General features: G+C 46.4%; 1 protein-coding gene across 5 annotated transcripts in view; it reads right to left on the reverse strand.

Annotated features, from left to right (window-relative positions):
• Positions 1-20,346, reverse strand: part of OSBP2 (oxysterol binding protein 2) — a gene marked incomplete at its 5' end in the record, with an annotated part of 180,987 nt that overhangs the window by 66,157 nt on the left and 94,484 nt on the right. The window lies entirely within an intron of this gene.

Raw genomic sequence — 20,346 nt, forward strand, 5'->3', positions numbered from 1 at the left:
TAAGTACAGTGGTACCTCAGGTTACATATGCTTCAGGTTATATATGCTTCAGGTTACAGACTGCTAACCCAGAAATAGTGCTTCAGATTAAGAACTTTGCTTCAGGATGAGAACAGAAATCGTGCTCCAGCGGTGCGGCAGCAGTGGGAGGCCCCATTAGCTAAAGTGGTGCTTCAGGTTAAGAACTATTTCAGGTTCAGAACGGACCTCCAGAACGAATTAAGTACTTAACCCGAGGTACCACTGTAATTGTGTTTAGGACAACGGACTACTGCCAACATCTACATTGTAGACTGAATCAGGCCAGAGGAAGCAGCACCTCCTTCAGTGGCCCATCTAGTCCAGCATCCTGCTCTCACAGTGGCCAACCAAATGCCCCAATGGAAAGCCCGTTAGCAGTCTCCGAGCCCAAGAGCCCTCTCCCCTCCTGCAGTTTCCAGCAACTGGTACTCAGAAGCATTGCCTCTGACCATGAAAGCACAGCCACAGTGGCTGGTAGCTGTCGACAGCTTCATCCTCTAAGACAGGGCAGGGGATCTCAGCAGGCCAGATCCTGGGTTCCCCCACCTCCAGTGGGCCCCACCTGTCCATCACCTGACACATTGTCATGTGGCCTGTTTTCTTCCTTTGGGGCGTGGCTTGCTTTCAAGCTCCGATCCAAGAGGAGCTGACTTCAAGCCGGGGTCAACTGCACTAAGAAGTACTGCAGCCCCTTGATAATGGCAGCCCCCCTGTATCCGCCAGAAGAAAGGATAGCTCAGTTGGTAAGAGCATGAGGCTGTTACTCTTGGGGTTGTGGGTTCAAGCCCCACGTTGGGCAAAAAGATTCCTGCTTTGCAGGGGGGGGTTGGACTGCACGACCCTTTTGGTCCCTCCCAGTGCTATGATTCTGTGATTCCACCTGTCTCCAATGCCCAGCCTAACTTTTAAAACTGCAAGGCCTGGATTCTACCAGCCCAGTAGGCAAGCAGATGTCAACACGAAAGCTCCTGCTGGTGCAACAGGGCACCCCCAAATCCTTTCTGGAGAGCCAGGGGAACCCCCAGAACAGCACTCTGGGAGGCAGGAAGGAGAGGAGGATTGTTCCATCTGGCCAGCAGAAAGGCTTCCACTGATGAAACTGAATTCCTCCCCTAGTCTGGAAATACACATTCAAGTGCTTTCAAGGCAGAACCGGCTTAGTTAGACTGACGTTCAGCTTATTGTTCCAGAAGGGACTACTGGTTCTCATCTCGCTCAAGGGTTGTGGAAACAAGCTGAAAAGTCCTGGATTTAACAACAGCGAAGTAACACAGCAAAACCCCAAAAGGGAATAAGGAAATGTGGACAATAACATCTTAAAGTGCCAACACAGGGGTGGAAAACATCAACCCAGGGCCTCCAAAATGTGGCCTCCAATTCCTGTTATCTGGCCCTCGGGACTCCCAAGGGCCACATCCCTGCTGACCCTGCTTTGCACCCTCCCTGGGTGCTTTTGCCTGGCTGGAATATAGCCTTGAACTCTGGAAATGTTTCTTGCTTGCCGCAGTGTTAGAAACTCATATAAATAAGTTAGGCGCCAAATGGGTCCTTAAACCAAGGCTGCAGTCACCAAAATGGAATGTCTAGTTTCCATCTGGGGGCAAGGTGGCTCCAAAGTCTTATTGTTCAAAAGATGGCCAGACTGTGATTGATTATCAGTTAAACATCTGGCTAGTTCAGATGACAACCTTGAGCTAGGTCAAGAGCTTGGAGAACTTAAAGAGGAAAAGTCATTTGATCCAGGGACAGTCCACATATCTATTGGCCTATTCCGACCTCTTTTTCTTAATGGATCCTGCTCCTGCTCAGGCTGTTCAGAAAAAGCAATCTGGATCCAGAAATTCATTCTGATTGTGCGGATAAAATATGACTGATAGAATTCTACAGGATGGGGTATAAGTGTGTGAAAACAGTCCAGATCCAATGATCCCCAGATGGTGGAGATGTCAAGTGCCATCCTAGGCAAAGACATTTTTACTCAGTCGCAAGTCAGGAGCAAAATGCGCCTGGCTAATTTCGAACACTGGGATGGAGGATAGAGAGAGGTGTGTGTAGAAATAAGACCACTGTAGAAAAGTGGAATTTCCATCCATTTCTCCAGCAACCTTTGCTTCTGACCCTGCCAATTACTGGCATGCGGCCCTCGGAAACCTGCCCAGAAAGCAATGCGGCCCTCAGACTGAGAAAGGTTCTCCATCCTTTACTTATGGAAGCTCAGCTAACAGCACCAGCTGCTGAAAGCTTGTGTGGCTTTAGCCTTTATTAGCATAGGGCAGGCTGGGCTGGAGGGTGCATGGAACATGTGTCCGAAATGTCACAGCATTCAGACCAGAGGCAGGTAGTTGTTTTTTTCAGGATCAAGGACCCATCTGGAAATATCATCAGCTGCAAGGCAGTCACTTACGCCTTTTTGCTTTCCGGAATACACACACTGATAGAATTAGCACATTATCCAAACGAGTAAGGCGTGTGTGTGTGTGTGTGTGCGCACGCGTGCGCATCTCTGATGCTTCTATTTCAAAAATCCATTTATGGACTGAATTGAGAAGCAGAAGGAGCTCAAACAATTTTTTAAATTATTTTTTTTGAGCTGAGGAGAAGACGGACATCTCAGGGTAAACTAATTAAGGGCCCAGCAATTAAACAGTTTGCCAACAACTGAAGAAACTGCCTCGCCAGCTGCAGACAGAGTGCAGACACCCACCAACATCAACTGCAGAAATCTGCTCATGCAGAAGCAATTGGGTTAGAGCTATGGCTCAGTGGTCGAGAATCAACTTTCGGTGTAAAACTCAGATGTGTAAGCAATTTGCCAAGTGGTACCTTAAACTGAGGTTGTGGTTGCCACAATGGAACATCTAGGCTCATTTTTTTCTTCTTCCAAGGTTGGAAAATATATATAAAAAATGAATCATGTACATCGTCAACATTAATATATTGAACAATTCAGTCGCACATTTTGCCAATTACAGTAACCTTTCCCCCCCAAACACGTGAACTAACACTAAGTGCTGGAAACTCAAGATATATAAACTACTGTATTTTTCGCTCTATAAGATGCACCTAGTTTTTGGCGGAGGAAAACAAGAAAAAAAATATTCTGAATCTCAGAAGCCAGAACAGCAAGAGGGATCGCTGTGCAGTGAAAGCAGCAATCCCTCTTGCTGCTCTGGCTTCTGGGACAGCTGCGCAGCCTGCATTTGCTCCATAAGACGCACACACATTTCCCCTTACATTTTAAGAGGGGGAAAGTGAGTCTTATAGAGCAAAAAATACAGTAGGTGCCAAATGGCACCTTAAATCTAGGTTACAGACCCCTTCCAATGCTACGATTCTGTGATTTCAACTAAATTGCTTGGCTGTAGCTTGCTCTTACAAGAATTCGCTTGTCTCAGAATGCAAGGAGGAGAAAAAAACACACACAGTGGAAATGGAAAAGGTCTGTGAACTGTGAACTAAGGTCTGTGGTTGCCAACTTGGTGCCCACTAACCTCAACGCAATTGGACCTGCACCAGTAGCAAAATGTTTTCACGGTGACCCAGTGGCGTAGCGTGGGGGGTGCAGGGGGGGCCGGCCGCACCGGGCGCAACATCTGGGGGTTAGGGTTAGGGGGCGCAAATCCACGGGTTAGGGGGTGCAAATCCACGGGTTAGGGGGCACAAATTACTTGCCTTGCCCCGGGTGCTGACAACCCACGCTACGCCACTGCGGTGACCAACCAGATGCCTGTGGGAAACATTCAAGCAGGATCCGAGCACAGAAGCAACTCTCCTCTCCTGTGGTTTCCAGCAACTGGGATCCAGAAGCAGTGGCGCCTCTGACCATAGCGGCAGAACAGAACCATCAATGACCCTCTCCATGAATTTGCCCAATTCTCTTTTAAGTCATCTCTGGTGGTGGCCGTTGCTGCTTCCTGTGGGAGCGAGGCCCACAGTTTTAACTAACAGGATGTTTCGGAGCACAGTTCAAAGTGTTGGTGCTGACCTTCAAAGCCCTAAACGGCCTCGGTCCAGTATATCTGAAGGAGCGTCTCCACCCCCATCGTTCTGCCCGGACGCTGACGTCCAGGGCTGAGGGCCTTCTGGCGGTTCCCTCACTGCGAGAAGCCAAGTTACAGGGAACCAGGCAGAGGGCCTTCTCGGTAGTGGCGCCCTCCCTGTGGAACGCCCTCCCACCAGATGTCAAAGAGAACAACAACTACCAGACTTTTAGAAGACATCTGAAGGCAGCCCTGTTTAGGGAAGCTTTTAATGTTTGATGCATTACTGTATTTTAATATTTTGTTGGAAGCCACCCAGAGTGGCTGAGGAAGCCCAGCCAGATGGGTGGGGTATAAATAATTGTTATTGTTGTTGTTGTTATTATTATTATTATTATTATTATTATTATTATTTGGCCTTCCCCTTAAGAGCAGTTTGGGAGGTGCCTACTTTTCGTAACTGCAGGAAACAGAGCATCACCACAAGGTACTGAGTGTGTGCATATGCACGCAGGGAAGAGCATGTGCATATGTGTCTATGCGCTGCAAACAGTACAGACCAATCTCACAGTCAAATCCATCCCTGTGCCCAGAGGACACAGAGGCAGATGCTCTGTGTTCAGAAGTAATTAAAGACAGAAGGTGAGATGACTTCAGAGGTGGAGAGGGGGGAAAGGCAGGCACCCAATCCTGGCCTCTGCTCCCATAAAGGAAGGAAGAAGGAATGAAAAAGCCAACCTTGAAAAGGTTGTCAAGAAGGCCAATTAGTCAGGCTTGAGGTGGCCAGGGACGGCGGCTGGCACAAGGGCACAGGCAAACGGCTGGGCTGCCATGACGCTCACGTTACAGTTTGCAGCGCCGAGGCCAAACCTCCGTCCCTCTAGAAGGGAAAGGCGGCAGACGGAAGAAGCCGTAGCTGAGGACACTTTATGTTTACAAGAAGACAGAAAAGGACAAAGAGCCAAGGAGGGAAGAGGCTCCAGCGCTCCCCAGCTTCTGTGGCAGTGACGCCACCAAATGCACAACAAAGGAATCCAAGCTGCGGTTGTTATGAAGTTGCGTTGTTGTTTTAAATGCAACAACAGCCTCACTGTGTGATCAAAGCCCGTCTACAAGCCCTTATCGTGAATCTAGCCACTGGGACACTAAAGATTTGTTTGCTTGTTTCTTGCATTCCTTTCCGCCAAGGAGCTCAAGGTGGCGTATGCGATTTCTCCCCCAAAACCCATTTTATCCTCTCAGGCTGAGTTACTGGGTCAAGGTCACCCAGTGAACTTCATGGCTGAGGGGGATTTGAACCCTGGTCTCCCAGATCCTAACCACACTGGTTTCCTCCTCTGCATCATGTGCAGCCTCCATGAGAGAAACGAGGGCTCTTCCAGGCAACCTAATTATTGAGCATTCATACTGATTTGCTGCACGAAACTTACGTGGAGGTTAGACCATATCTGGTCTGCAGTGAGCATTTTTTCTGATTGGTTTGTGGGGTGAATATAGTGGGGTATTGCTTAGGGGTATTTGTTGCTGTTACTGGTATTATATTTTGTTTCTTTATTATGATTTCTGTGGAAGTTTTTCCATTTGGCTGTGTACTTTTTGGATGTTTTATTTATTGTTTATGACTACTTTTGTTAGGCTGCAGTTACGTATTTTTTCATGTTGTCAGTTGCCTTGAGCATAATTTGAAGTGTGGAAAGGCGGCATACAAAAAAACAACAAAAACAACAACAACAATGAGCATTCATCCTGATTTGCTGTGTTTGCACATCTTTCCTTCAATCGTTCATTCATTCCACATTTAATGACAGAAGCACCCACCTGTTTCTTTTTCTAAAGTGATTTGTTGCGCTAGGGCGATGGAGCGCTTGAATTCATTTTAATTGTGCAAACCTAAATGGAAGAGGATGCTGAACTCAATGGGCCCCCACTGGCCTGATCCAGCAGAAAAGCTCTTCATAGAACTGGATATGGAACAACTGACTGGTTCAAAATTAGGAAAGGAGTACGACAAGGCTGTATATTGTCTCCCTGCTTATTTAACTTATCATGCGAAAGCCTGGACTGGATTAATTCCAAGCTGGAATTCAGAATGCCAGAAGAAATATCAACAACCTCAGATATGCAAATGACGCAACCTTGATGGCAGAAAGTGAGGAGGAATTAAAGAACCTTTTAATGAGGGTGAAAGAGGAGAATGGAAAATATGGTCTGAACGTCAAAAAAACGAAGATCATGGCCGCTGGGCCCATCACCTCCTGGCAAATAGAAGGGGAAGAAATGGAGGCAGTGAGAGATTTTACTTTTTTGGGCTCCAGGATCACCACAGATGGTGACAGCAGCCACAAAATTAAAAGATGCCTGCTTCTTGGGAGAAAAGCAATGACAAACCTAGACAGCATCTTAAAAAGCAGAGACATCACCTTGCCAACAAAGGTCTGTATAGTTAAAGCTATGGTTTTCCCAGTAGTGACGTATGGAAGTGAGAGCTGGACCATAAAGAAGGCTGATCGCCGAAGAATTGATGCTTTTGAATTCTGGTGCTGGAGGAGACTCTTGAGAGTCCCATGGACTGCAAGAAGATCAAACCTCTCCATTCTGAAGGAAATGAGCCCTGAGTGCTCACTGGAAGGACAGGTCCTGAAGCTGAGGCTCCAATACTTTGGCCACCTCATGAGAAGAGAAGACTCCCTGGAAAAGACCCTGATGTTGGGAAAGATGGAGGGCACAAGGAGAAGGGGACAACAGAGGACGAGATGGTTGGACAGTGTTCTCGAAGCTACCAGCATGAGTTTGACCAAACTGCGGGAGGCAGTGGAAGACAGGAGTGCCTGGCGTGCTCTGGTCCATGGGGTCACGAAGAGTCGTACACAACTAAACGACTAAACAACTATGCTTTGTAAAGAAGGTCAGTATTATATTCTTTGGGATGACTGCCAGCTGAGGGGGTGGCCCCAAGAGACCAGCTTGCCTAATGTTACCTGCTGGCTACATTACAGAAGCAAAGTTGGAATCAGAGACTTCTTGGTTCATCTTGTCAGTTCCACACTACGCTAGCTCTCATCGCAACACAGCAATGGGAAGGCTGTGCTGGACCACTATTCTCCATCGGACAAGATAGTAGGATTTCAGATGAAAAAAGGCCCCAGAGTTCCATCTGAATATCAAGACGTAGTTCTGCAGCAATTGTACCTTTGCAAAATGTTTTGATGTGAATGTAAACACGCTCAAAACACACACTTTTAAAGAAAAGGCAAAGCTAAAAACAGAACCACAGCTTCACCTGGGGAAAAGTCACGGAAGCAGATGAGTGCCCACTGATTGGAGGAGCAGACCCAGATGAGAAGGGAAATGAAACAAGCTTCAGGAGGTATGAGATTCATTAGACGGCCCTGGGTGGTATAAAGGTAAGGTGCAGCTGTTCTAAAAAAGTTCCAATTAAGGGGATACATTCGCCTTGCAAACAGCCTCTCGTTCTCTTGTCTGCTGGTGCCAGCTCAGTTGGCAAAGTCAAGCAAACAAGGTATAGCATAGCAGAAAGCTAAATGAGAATGCAGTTTCCTACTGGGAAGAGGTTTTAATGACTCCTCTGAGGATCAAACATTTCTCTGCACATCAGTGCAAATGCTTTATGCATGCATAAGCAGCACAGAGTCCATAATAAACTGCTGTGTAGAAACACCCTCAGACATTTCTTCTTCTTCTTCTTCTTCTTCTCCTCCTCCTCCTCCTTAGCATAATTAGCGTTTTGTTTTTACCACAGTCCAACATATAGCCTCCAAAACTGGAGATCACAGCCCAATCCATTTATTAATATTTATTAGTTGTTTTCCCCACAAGAGTGACCCAAAGCATCTTACAAACACGATGTAAACACTAAAACCAAATACAGCAACTAATAAAAACTTTTAAAAACACACCCATACAAATAAAATACAGCGCTTATAGGATCCTGACCTAATAAAAAAGGCCACTGAAACCCTTCAAATTAAGGACCAAAAGCCCAGGTAAAAGGAGTTATTGCCTGATGTCTAAAAATAAAAATGATGCCAGGCCTACCTCCCTGGAGAAAGTATTCCACAAGCCAACAATGAAAAGGCCTGTTCTACTTGCCAATTCTACCATGAGGTTTAACAGAAAGATTTGGACAGAGATTTATACAGCCTACCTCACAAGGATGCTGTCAGGATGATACATCCAAGCACAGTCCTTGAGACAAAGAAGGAAAGCAATATAAGACAGAAATAACTAAGATTATGCTCCGTATGTTACGTTTACAGATCTGAAGTTAAAAAGTGTTTCCAGGCGATGGGATGGGTTTGAGGAGAAATTACGGTAAATGTGCTCTGTTCTTGGGGAGCAATTTTAACAGATTTATTCCTGCAATGCCAAACCATGCCCAGGGGCAAAGAGGTCTGAAAGCTGCTGTATCCCCGGCATCAATATGAAAACAGCAACGACAAACAAAACAAAATGCAGAAGACAAAAGCCGCTGGTGTTCTTCTGAAATGCTTGCAATTATCCCGATGTATAACATCTTGTTAAATATGTTGTCTTGCTGTTGCAAGAGACACTCTGGGTGTTACTTGTTATTGTTTTAGACTAATAATAATAGAACATCAAGGTTGCAGGTTCGATCCCCGTATGGGACAGCTGGATATTCCTGCATTGCAGGGGGTTATATTAGATGACCCTCAGGGTCCCTTCCAACTCTACGATTCTATGACCCCATGACTCTAATACTGATGGTAAGCATGTAGATCTCATGCTTAAAAAGGTAAAGGGACCCCTGACCATTAGGTCCAGTTGTGACTGACTCTGGGGTTGCGGTGCTCATCTCGCTTTATTGGCCAAGGGAGCCGGCGTTTGTCCGCAGACAGCTTCTGGGTCATGTGGACAGCATGACTAAGCCGCTTCTGGCGAACCAGAGCAGCACACGGAAACGCCGTTTACCTTCCCGCCGGAGCGGTACCTATTTATCTACTTGCACCTTGACATGCTTTTGAACTGCTAGGTTGGCAGGAGCAGGGACCGAGCAACGGGAGCTCACCCCGTCACAGGGGTTCGAACCACCGACCTTCTGATCGGCAAGTCCTAGGCTCTGTGGTTTAACCCACAGCGCCACCCGCGTCCCTCAGATCTCATGCTTACCACACAGACAAAAAGTGTGTCGCTGAAGAATTCAGAAACAAAACTCCAATACAGAAACACAACTTCAGTAATCATAGAATTGTAGAGTGAGAAGGGACCAGGAGGGTCATTGAGTCCAGCTCCCTGCAAAACGCAGGAATCTTTTGCCCAACGTGGGTCAGATCAAATCATGATGAAACTAATGTTTCATTAAGAAATTTTAAAATGGATGCCCAGTTTTCCAGGTTTTCTATAGCTGGCTTTTGGAGGAGGATTGGAAGTTAGCGCCTGACCTTCTCCCCCCCCCCACAAAAAAACCCCAACACACTAAGCATTTCCATTTCTGTTGCTGCCGACTCTATGGGCATAATAAGCATCCCAAAGAAGAGGACAGCCTTGGCACTCGGACCCCAACAGTGCCAGCTTGCTCAGTCTCGGCTAGTTCAAATGAGGACAAAGTCCTTTTAACAGGGAGGCTTACATAACAGCTGCAGCTTGCAGGAACTCTGAGCTACCAAACACTGCTCCCCAAGCTCAGAGGCTCAACAGAAGGTGGCTTATGAAAGAATATGGAATTTGCAGGTGCATCAGCAACGCTTTGCGGCAATTAAAAACAGCAACAACAACTTTGTGAGCCCTGCTCAGTGGAAAGGCTGTCGGTCAAAATACTTCTGTCTGCTTTGAAGGGCTTGCGGACATTCGATTTCCCTTAGAGATAGATTTAACCAACAGGCAGTTCGGAACATCATCAGGATTTGCTTCCCCTAATGTGCTTTCTCGATGCTCAACACTACCATTTCTCCCGAAGCTTCCCCTTTTATATTTCAAGGGCTGTCATTACAGGCATTCAACCTATGAATTCCTTTTAAAGCACGGCAACAAAGGGGAAAACAAGTTTACAGTATGATTTCAGAGAAGAAGCCTTTATTTCTTTCTATGGTGAAAACAAGCCACCGGCACTGGCAGCTGCTGCTGCTGCTGCTATTATTAAGACACAAAAAAATCTCCAGAACGTGACTAAATCTGAAGGAACTGAAAACGAATGAAAAACACACCTCTGCACACACGCACACAAACCCTCCAGTTCTGAAACGGTTGCCAAGTGTGTCAAGAAACACCAGGCACCAAATTTGCTGGACCAATTTCAACTGATGTCGTAATATGAAACTTCTGGGTTTGGATGGGATGTTCCATTCGGGTTGGTTTCACAGAAGCAGTGGCATTGCTCCTCTGCTGTCGTAGCAAGCTGCCCTGGGAAAGGTGCAAAGGCCTATGGCAGGGAACCGGGTCACACTGAAAGACGCCTGTATTAGGAAGTCTGGACAGGAAGTCTGGTGTAAGTAAAGGTAAAGGGACCCCTGACCATTAGGTCCAGTCGTGACTGACTCTGGGGTTGCGGCGCTCATCTCGCTTTATTGGCCGAGGGAGCCGGCGTACAGCTTCTGGGTCATGTGGCCAGCATGACTAAGCCGCTTCTGGCGAACCAGAGCAGCCCATGGAAACGCCGTTTACCTTCCTGCTGGAGCGGTACCTATTTATCCACTTGCACTTTGATGTGCTTTCGAAGTTGGCAGGAGCAGGGACCGAGCAACGGGAGCTCACCCCGTCGCGGGGATTTGAACCGCTGACCTTCTGATCGGCAAGTCCTAGGCTCTGTGGTTTAACCCACAGCGCCACCTACGTCTGGTGTAGCAGTGGGCAAAATTCTTCCCACGTGATCCTGCCCCTCTCCCACATGGCTTCTGCGTTTCTGGGGAATGTAGGAAGCTGCCTTACACAGTGGTACCTTGGTTCTCAAACGCCTTGGTTCCCAAACACAGACAACCTGGAAGCAAGTGTTCCGGTTTGCGAGTGTTTTTTGGAAGCCAAATTTCCGATGCGTTTGCCGGCTATCATTTCCGGGGTGCCTGCACCAATCAGAAGCCGCACCATGGTTTTCGAACATTTCGGAAGTCAAACAGACTTCCGGAATGGATTAAGTTCAAGAACAAAGGTGCCACTGTATTTGGCACTTTTGTTTTCGCTATTTATTTTGCATTTTTGTTTTTGAGTCTTTTTTGGTTCATTTGTTTTTGTGACTGTGTGGAACCGAGTTCAGCTACTGATTGATTGATTGATTGATTGAGTGCACGTTAAGAAAAAATTAATTCTAATTTTTATCATCTACAATACTGTCTTATTTATTTTATAGTACAGTACATTAATAACTGCTTTCATTTTATGGATCAATGGTCTTGTTAGATAGTAAAATTCATGTTAAATTGCTGTTTTAGGGGTTGTTTTTAAACGTCTGGAACGGATTAATCTGTTTTGCATTGCTTTCTATGGGAAAGCGTGCCTTGGTTTTGGAACGCTTTGGTTTTGGACTTCCGGAACGGATTAAGTTTGAGAACCGAGGTACCACTGTACTGTGACATGGTTGGGTCCATCTAGCTCAGTACTATCTAGGCACCAGGCATCCCCAAACTCAGCCCTCCAGATGTTTTGGGACTGCAATTCCCATCATCCCTGACCACTGGTCCTGTTAGCTAGGGATGATGGGAGTTGTAGTTCCAAAACAGCTGGAGGGCCGAGTTGGGGGGGTGCCTGATCTACATTGACTGGCAGCAGCTCCTCAGGGTCTCAGGAAAGGGCTCCTAACCCGGAGATGCAGCTGGGACCTTTGGCATGCAGAGCAGATGCTCTAATCACTGTGACGTTTCCCCTCCCTTTGAGCTGTGGCACTTCTGTATTATGGAGGGTAAGGCTCTGCCATTAATGCCTTCACAGTCAAGAGACAGTAATGCTTCTGAATCCCAGCTGCTGGAAACTGCAGGAGGCGGGGAGGGCTCTCGCACTCAGGTCTTGCTTGCAGGTTCCACAGGATCGTAGAACCACAGCGTTGGAAGAGACCCTGCGGATCATTTAGTCCAAACCCCTGCAATGCAGGAATATGCAGCTGTCCCTTAGGGGGACTGAACCTGCGACCCTGGCGTTATCAACGCCATGCTCTAACCAAATGTGCTATCCAGCTGCATCTGGCTGGCCCCTGGGAGAACAGGGTGATGGACCCAATGGGCTACTGGCCTGATCCTGCAAGGTTCCTGTGCTCACACGGGAATGGCAACAACAGCCTGCTAACTTATTTCTGCCCCATTTTTCTGCATCTCAAAGTGGCTTACAGTTTTTTCTTTTAATTAAATTAAATTAATATCCCATCCTTCCTCCCGAAGGAGCCCAGGGAAGCAAACAACAAGTGATTAAAAAAGTAAAAACATATGAATAACACCTTAAAAACAATTCAGATGCAGATTGGGAAAGAGCTCGACTTAAAAGGCTTGTGAGAAGAGTAAGATAATCAGTACAGTGGTAACTCAGGTTACAGACGCTTCAGGTTACAGACGCTTCAGGTTACAGACTCCGCTAACCCAGAAATAGTGCTTCAGGTTAAGAACTTTGCTTCAGGATGAGAACAGAAATCGTGCTCTGGCGGTGTGGCAGCAGTGGGAGGCCCCATTAGCTAAAGTGGTGCTTCAGGTTAAGAACAGTTTCAGGTTAAGAGCGGACCTCCGGAACGAATTAAGTACTTAACCCGAGGTACCACTGTAGTTGCAAACAAAGACAACAGATCCAGCTCCTAATGTTTAGCAATGTTAACTATCAGGCCTTTTCAGATTTTATTAGATCGAAGCTGGTCTTGAATTCTGTCTGGAATAGTTCCTTTTACTCCGAGATCATGCAGAAAGTGAAAGACCAAATCTCTTGTGGTTCTCTATCTGCAAGAAAAATGAAGGCCTAAGTAACAAGGCACTCTGGGTGGTTAATGCGATGGGCCACATGGATTTCCATTAATCACCCAACAGTAAAAAGAAGCAGCCCTCAAACAACTGATGCATTTCCGAAGGGCTTCTCAATGCCGAACAAGTTGATCTAAACAGACAGGACAGACAGATGGAGAAGGATAAACAGAGCTAAGTAGTAACACAGTTTGGGGTTTAGCTCGGGTTTTTCCAGCAACTACCATATTAACCACTGTTTTATCATGCTCAAAAATAAGTGACACTTACAAGAGAGCACACAACACCCGCACACTTCTTGTCCTTGCAAATCAGAGCTGCCAACAGAGTGCCACTAACCAGCAGGGGTATCTGACAACAGGGGTGGCGAGGAAAAGCAGAGGTGACTCACATGAGTGATGTTTGGGAAATAAACACACACATGTGGATTTGCTTTCAGAATTTCAAATAGAGAAATCAGAGATAAGCTTGCATTAGGCTTCTCCAACCTGGCGCCCTCCAAATTCGTTGGGCTATAGTTCCCATCAGCATGGCTGTGCTGGTTGGGGCTGATGGGACCCGCAAGCAGCCTAGCCATGTTGATGGGAACTGTAGTCCTAAGAATCTAGAGGGTGCAAGGATGGAGAAGGCTGCCTTTCATGACATCCAGCTCCATGGCTGTGTACACTCCACACACTGAAAGCATTCCCCACCTGAATTCTGGGAACTGTAGTTTAGCACTCACAGTTATAATTCCTAGTCCCCTTAAACTAGAACTCCCAGGATTCAGGGAGGGGGAGAGATGTAAGGATATGCTTTAAATCTATGCAGTCAGTGCCAAAAATCAAGATAGGAACATTCGAAGAGCCTGCTGGATGAGGCCAATGGCCTATCTAATCCAGCATCCTGTTCTTACAGGGACACGGGTGGCACTGTGGTCTTAACCACTGAGCCTCTTGGGCTTCCCAATCAGAAGGTTGGTGGTTCGAATCCCCACGATGGAGTGAGCTCCTGTTGCTCTGTCCAAGCTCCTGCCAACCTAGCAGTTCGAAAGCATGCCAGTGCAACTAAATAAACAGGTACCGCTCCGGCAGGAAGGTAAACGGCGTTTCCGTGTGCTCTGGTTTCTGTCACGGTGTCCTGTTGCGCCAGAAGCGGTTTAGTCCTGCTGGCCACATGACCTGGAAAGCTGTCTGTGGACAAACGCCAGCTCCCTCGGCCCAAAAGTGAGCTGAGCATCGCAACCCCATAGTCGCCTTGACTGGACTCAACCGCCCAGGGGTCCTTTACCTTTTACAAGGGGCAACTAGATGCCTGCAGGAAACCCACAAGCAGGACCAGAGCACAAGAGCAACTGGGATTCAAAAGCATTGCTGTCTCCAACCATGGAGGCAGAGCTCAGCCATCACGGCTAGTAGACACTGACAGCCTAATCCTTCATGAATTTGTACAATCCTCTTTTAAAGCATCTGAGTTGTTGGCCATCACTGCCTTCTGTGAAAGCAGGCTCCATAGTTTTATGCACAGCATGAAGAAGTGCTTTCTTTTTTTATAGAACTTAAATTTTCAATAATGTGTGTCCCCGGACCCTCCTTCCTGATGTTCCAGAGGTCAGACCCTCCTTCCTGATGTTCCAGAGGTCCACCAGTGGGCCAGGAATAGCTCCCCTTATAGAACGGTAGAATTGTAGAGTTGGAAAAGACCCTGAGGATCATCTAGTCCAACCCCTTGCAATATAGTAATAATAATAATAATAATAATAATAATAATAATAATAATAATAAATTTTATTTATATCCCGGCCAGAGCCGGGCTCAGGGTGGCTAATACCAGTAAAATTACAGTAAACTCATAATGGGGGGGGAAACCAATTTAAAATAAAGGTTAAAATGCAATTTAAAATGCAGCCTCATTTTAAAAGTAGCCCATAGATCAAAACCATAAGGGGAGGGAAAAACATAAGGGTCAGACTGAGTCCAAACCAAAGGCCAGGCAGAACAGCTCTGTCTTGCAGGCCCTGCGGAAAGATGTCAAGTCCCGCAGGGCCCTAGTCTCTTGTGACAGAGCGTTCCACCAAGTCGGGGCCAGTACTGAAAAGGCCCTGGCCCTAGTTGCGACCAATCTAATAGGAATATGCAGATGGGATCCAACCTGCAAAATAGCCTGTGGACTCTGCACAGTCCAACTGCATCACTGCCTCCTTTACAACGTCATGCACATCTGCAGGAGAACCCGACCCACCACTTGCCTCCCTGGAAGGCATCAACCTCCCCATCAACCGAGGCCAGCAAATGCTTTCGCAGGAAGCCATTCTCACCGTGAACTGAATGCCGGCAGAAAAAATGCTAAGAATAAATTGGCGCAGATTCTGTGCGTGTCGGGAAGCTATGCGTTTGCAATGTTTAGAAGGGGGAGAATGGAAACCGCAGGTGATTCTACACCAGATCAAACACAACGTCAGAACACTGAGTTATTAGCAGAGATGTATAAACGCCTCTTTTGTTATTTACTCCCAGTACATTTAAATGGAAGACCAAGCTGTTGTTGTTTGTTTGTTTTGGCATGCTCAACATGTACTTGAGCCAAGCTCCACATGCAAACCCAAAACACACTTGCCTGTCATTCCCCTCGCTATTATGATATCTTTGACAGACAAGGGTATGGGCGATGGGTGTTTTTGGTTCTGATCTGCAGGACACTTACAAATGAACCGGTTGCCATAGGAACTGCTTGCCTCACGGAAAGCCAAGGCTGCTATTCTTAGACACCTGACGCTACGATAGTCTCTGGCGTACCGTGGCTCAGAAGCTATTGGCCCTAACCTCCTGTGAGATGCATCTCCAGCCTGCTGTCTCAGGGGCACCGCTGAGCACATCTCGGCTCAGGAAACCGTGGCGTGGGCACAAGCCAGGCTGCTGGCAGAAAGGACTGCAAATTCTATTTTTAAACCATCCTCTCCAGCCCTACTTGCTGCAAACTATGGATTCTTAGGTCTCTGCAAAAAGACAATGCCCAATCCCCTGCCTTGATGGATAATCCTAGACAAATTCATGTATCAGCTTATCCCATGGACACAAAAGGAACAAGCTCTGGGTCTGTGTGTGTCTTTGTTAAATACCAAATAACCCAGTTTCGTAAATGGAAGGAATACGTTCAGTGTTGTCTCCGTTTTGCACACTCCGTTCCTTAACAAATGCCTTTCTATTCCAGGCATTTTAAGAAAGCTTCCTGGTTTTCCCCCCATATAATTGTAAAGTTGGGAGGGACCCTGAGGGTCATCTAGTCTAACCCCCTGCAATGCAGAAATCTCAACTAGAGCATCTATGGCAGATGGCCATCCAATCTCTACTCCAACAAAAGACAGTCCAAAATCTCCAAAGGGAGTCCTCGTTCCACTGTCAAACAGGTTTTACCAGCAGAAAGTTCTTCCTGATGTTTAGTCGCAATCTCCTTTCTTGTAACTCGTAACTATTTATTGTTCATTTTAACTAATTTTATCCACTTTGTGCTTTTAAGCTCTTTTTATGTACACTGCTTAGAAGACACAGAGATTAAGCCCAGCTGAAATAAACTAAATAGATAAAATAAAAGGAATAAACTAGTGAAATAAATGTCACAGTTCATATGCGAAGAGGGCAAGTAATTGAGAAGAAACCAAGGCATTTAGGGGACTCCTGTGGTTCTTAGAGCACAGCCTGTTCCTGGCCTGAAAATGATGTTTCAAGCAGCCTTCTCAGCCCAAGCCATTGCAATTTGACATTCCTGGCATGGCTTTGGCCTGTCAAAGCAGCAACCCTGAATCAAAAATGGCATCGGCTGAATTTTAATTAGTTGCTGTGCAAGTTGCAAGCAATGAGACCAGATGCTGTTGCTGATTTTAAATCATTTCACCTACAGGTGATGATGAGCCCGCAGCAGTCTCTCTCTCTCTCTCTCTCTCTCTCACACACACAGAGAGAGAGAGAGAGAGAGAGAGAGAGAGAGAGAGAGAGAGAGAGAGATGTAAGGAAGCAGAAAGGCTGATTTACCCCAAACACAAACAAAGATTAAGGTAAAGTAGAGATGAGGGACTGGTTGCTTTCCGGATGTTGCTGGACTTCAGCTCCCATCAGCCCCAGTCAGTGTGTCCAACAGCCAGGGATGATGGGAGCTGTGCAGCAGCATCGGAAGGCCACAGATTGCTTAGCCCTGAGCTAGGATCCTGCTCTTGCATTCTCAAGGGGGCAATGTATTAGACACAGAAGGCAAAAAGGCAGACCGGTATTTCCTACCCCTGAAATCTGTTACCAAAAGGGACCACATCCTGCTCTTCAGAGGTCTTCCTGAAACGACACCACATGGTCCTTCCCACCGCTCCCTATTGCAAGGTGTGCTTTGCACACTCAAAGAACAGCAGCTGACTCCAACTATAAGATCCTCCATCCAGTGTTGAAATTAGCCAGGCGCCAGGCGCATTTTGCACAACTATCTATCACTTGCGACCAAGGGAAGATGCCTGGCAGCCTGGATGACGCCTGACATCCCCACCATCTTGAGGTGCATGCCTGGGAATCCTTGGATCGGGGCTGTTTTCACACACTAATACCACATCCTGTAGAATTCGATCAGTTATATTTTCTCTGCACAATCGGAATGTGCTTTTCCTGTGCTGCCTGAGCAGGAGCAGTGAACAACATTATAGTCACTTGTTGTAGCTTGTTTTCACTTACCCTACCACTGCCCTGCTCACATTATGAATGGTCCGTGTCACCATTAAGAAAAAGAGGTGGTAATAGGGTGATATATATGTGGACTGTCCCTGGATCAAGTGACTTTTCTTCTTTAAGCTTTCAAAGCACTTAACCTAGTCTCAAGGTTGTCATCTGAACTAGATGGATGTTTAACTGATAATCAATCACAGTCAGTCCATAATTTGAAAATAATAATAATAATAATAATAATAATAATAATAATAATAATAATAATAATAATTTATTATTTGTACCCCGCCTATCTGGCTGGGTTTCCCCAGCCACTCTGGGCGGCTTCCATCGAAACCAAAAAACACTAAAATATCATACATTAAAAACTTCCTGAACAGGGCTGCCTTAAGATGTCTTCTAAATGTCAAGTAGTTGTTTATCACTTTGACATCTGATGGGAGGGCGTTCCACAGGGCGGGTGCCACTACCGAAAAGGCCCTCTGCCTGGTTCCCTGTAGCTTTGCTTCTCGCAGTGAGGGAACCGCCAGGAGGCCCTCGGCGCTGGACCTCAGCGTCCGGGCAGAACGATGGGGATGGAGACGCTCCTTCAGGTATACTGGGCCGAGGCCGTTTAGGGCTTTAAAGGTCAACACCAGCACTTTGAATTGTGCTCGGAAACATACTGGGAGCCAATGTAGGTCTTTAGAGCCAACATAGATGCTAGATGTTCCCTTTTGTCAACTACAACTTTGGTTTAAGGAGCCATTTGGTGCCTAGCTGATAGATCCGAGTTTCTAACACTACCTCCATCATAGAGAAGAAGAGAAGAGTAGTTTGGATTTGATACCCCGCCTTTCACTCCCTTTAAGGAGTCTCAAAGTGGCTAACATTCTCCTTTCCCTTCCTCCCCCACAACAAATACTCTGTGAGGTGAGTGGGGCTGAGAGACTTCAAAGAAGTGTGACTGGCCCAAGGTCACCCAGCAGCTGCATGTGGAGGAGCAGAGACACGAACCCGGTTCCCCAGATTACAAGACTACCGCTCTTAACCACTACACCACACTAGAGGAACTTCCTCAATGGGTTGACAAGGTCTGAATGCCATACAGACAACCAACTATGGCCATATTTCACCATATATATTTCACCTATTTGATGACCTAAAAATGAGAGGAGCACCCCTCCCCAAAAACATGGCACCACTCCAAGATTGTAGTTATCTCAAAACCATTTAAAGACCACCAGAAGGTAGAATCTTTTCAGACAATCTCTCTGATTAATCAGGATCGTAACATATTTACATCAGGATTAAGGTATTTCTACAAAAAATAATAGCCCCAGATCAAGCTGGCTTTGTCCCCTATCAAAATATCACTGAACCAATCAGAACACTTTCAAACATAGTAAACAAACAACTTCCCCCCTTCTATTCAGGGCCTTGGATATTCACAAGGCCTTTGAGTGCCTAGAATGGGACAACATGCTGACAGTCCTATCTAAAACACAAATTGAGCCCAAATTCATACAGATTTTGAAACGAATACACTCCAAAGCTTCAGCTACACTAAAAACAAACAATATAAATTCATCCCCAGTGGGAAATTGGCAAGGAACAAATAAAGGCTGTCCACTCTCTACCTTTTTGTTCATCCTACCTATAGAACCATTAGCTATATACCTCAGAACAACACCAGACATCAAGGGAGTCCAAACTGGAAAACAAAACTATATAATCAGGTTATTTGCTGACAATTTAATGATTATGACACCTGACCTGCTGAACACGGAAGCAACAGTACTTTCGAGAGCTTAACAACTTTGCAACACTATCAGGCCTGCAGGTTTTCTCAAAATATGAAGCTTTCTTCTTCAATGTACCACCTAAGATCCAAAATGCATTCACAGACCTCAAAGGCATTAGACCAGCTTTCTCAGCCTGTGGGTCCCCAGATGTTGTTGAACTACAACTCCCATCACCCCTAGCTAGCAAGGCCAGAGCTCAGGGATGATGGGAGTTGTAGTCCAACAACATCTGGGGACCCACAGGTTGAGAACTGCTGCATTAGACTTTGTCACATAAAACTTGGATATTTAGGAATCATTATAACAAGAAACCTTAACATAACCAGACAAGGGAAAGACCTTTTTGGCAGAACGATAGACAATCGGTACAAAACAGTTTGGGAAACAGCCCTCCTTGAAAGGTTAACAAATAAACCACGGTCGACACATGGACAGATAAGGAAAGACGGCTTCAGCCCAGTGTGGTTTAATTTCATAACATATGTCAGCATTCCAGAAAATGAACAACACACACGGAATCAGCGTTTGGTTCACTCTGGTTGATCTAAATTTGAATTTAAATATAAATTAATATCTTCACTTTGAACCCCCACCCACCCCGCACGTTCATCAATATACCAACACTTTATGTTCACTGGCAAAATAAGCACAGCATAGGCACCTGCCTGATGTCAAAAGGCGGTGTCAGGGGTTCAGGAGCAGAGGCAAGAGCAAGGGAGGAAACAGAGAGCGAGGGGGAGGAGGCAGAAGAAAAGATGAGTGATGACGACGACCCGAGATCTCCGAGTCTTTCCAGTGAATCAGAAGATTCACAGAAAGGAGCACCAGTGGCCAGGGCAAGGGGGGAGTCTAGGGGGTCACCCCAGGAAGATAGAGCCAGAGGGGACTCAGAGGAGAGCAGTTGGAAATCGGGACCAGCGTCACCGCCAGAGAGCAGGGAAGAGGAAGGGAGCCAGGGATCAAGCACTGGCAGCTCACA

This window comes from Podarcis bocagei (assembly GCF_964188305.1).
Source record: "Podarcis bocagei genome assembly, chromosome: 16".
NCBI lineage: Eukaryota > Metazoa > Chordata > Lepidosauria > Squamata > Lacertidae > Podarcis > Podarcis bocagei.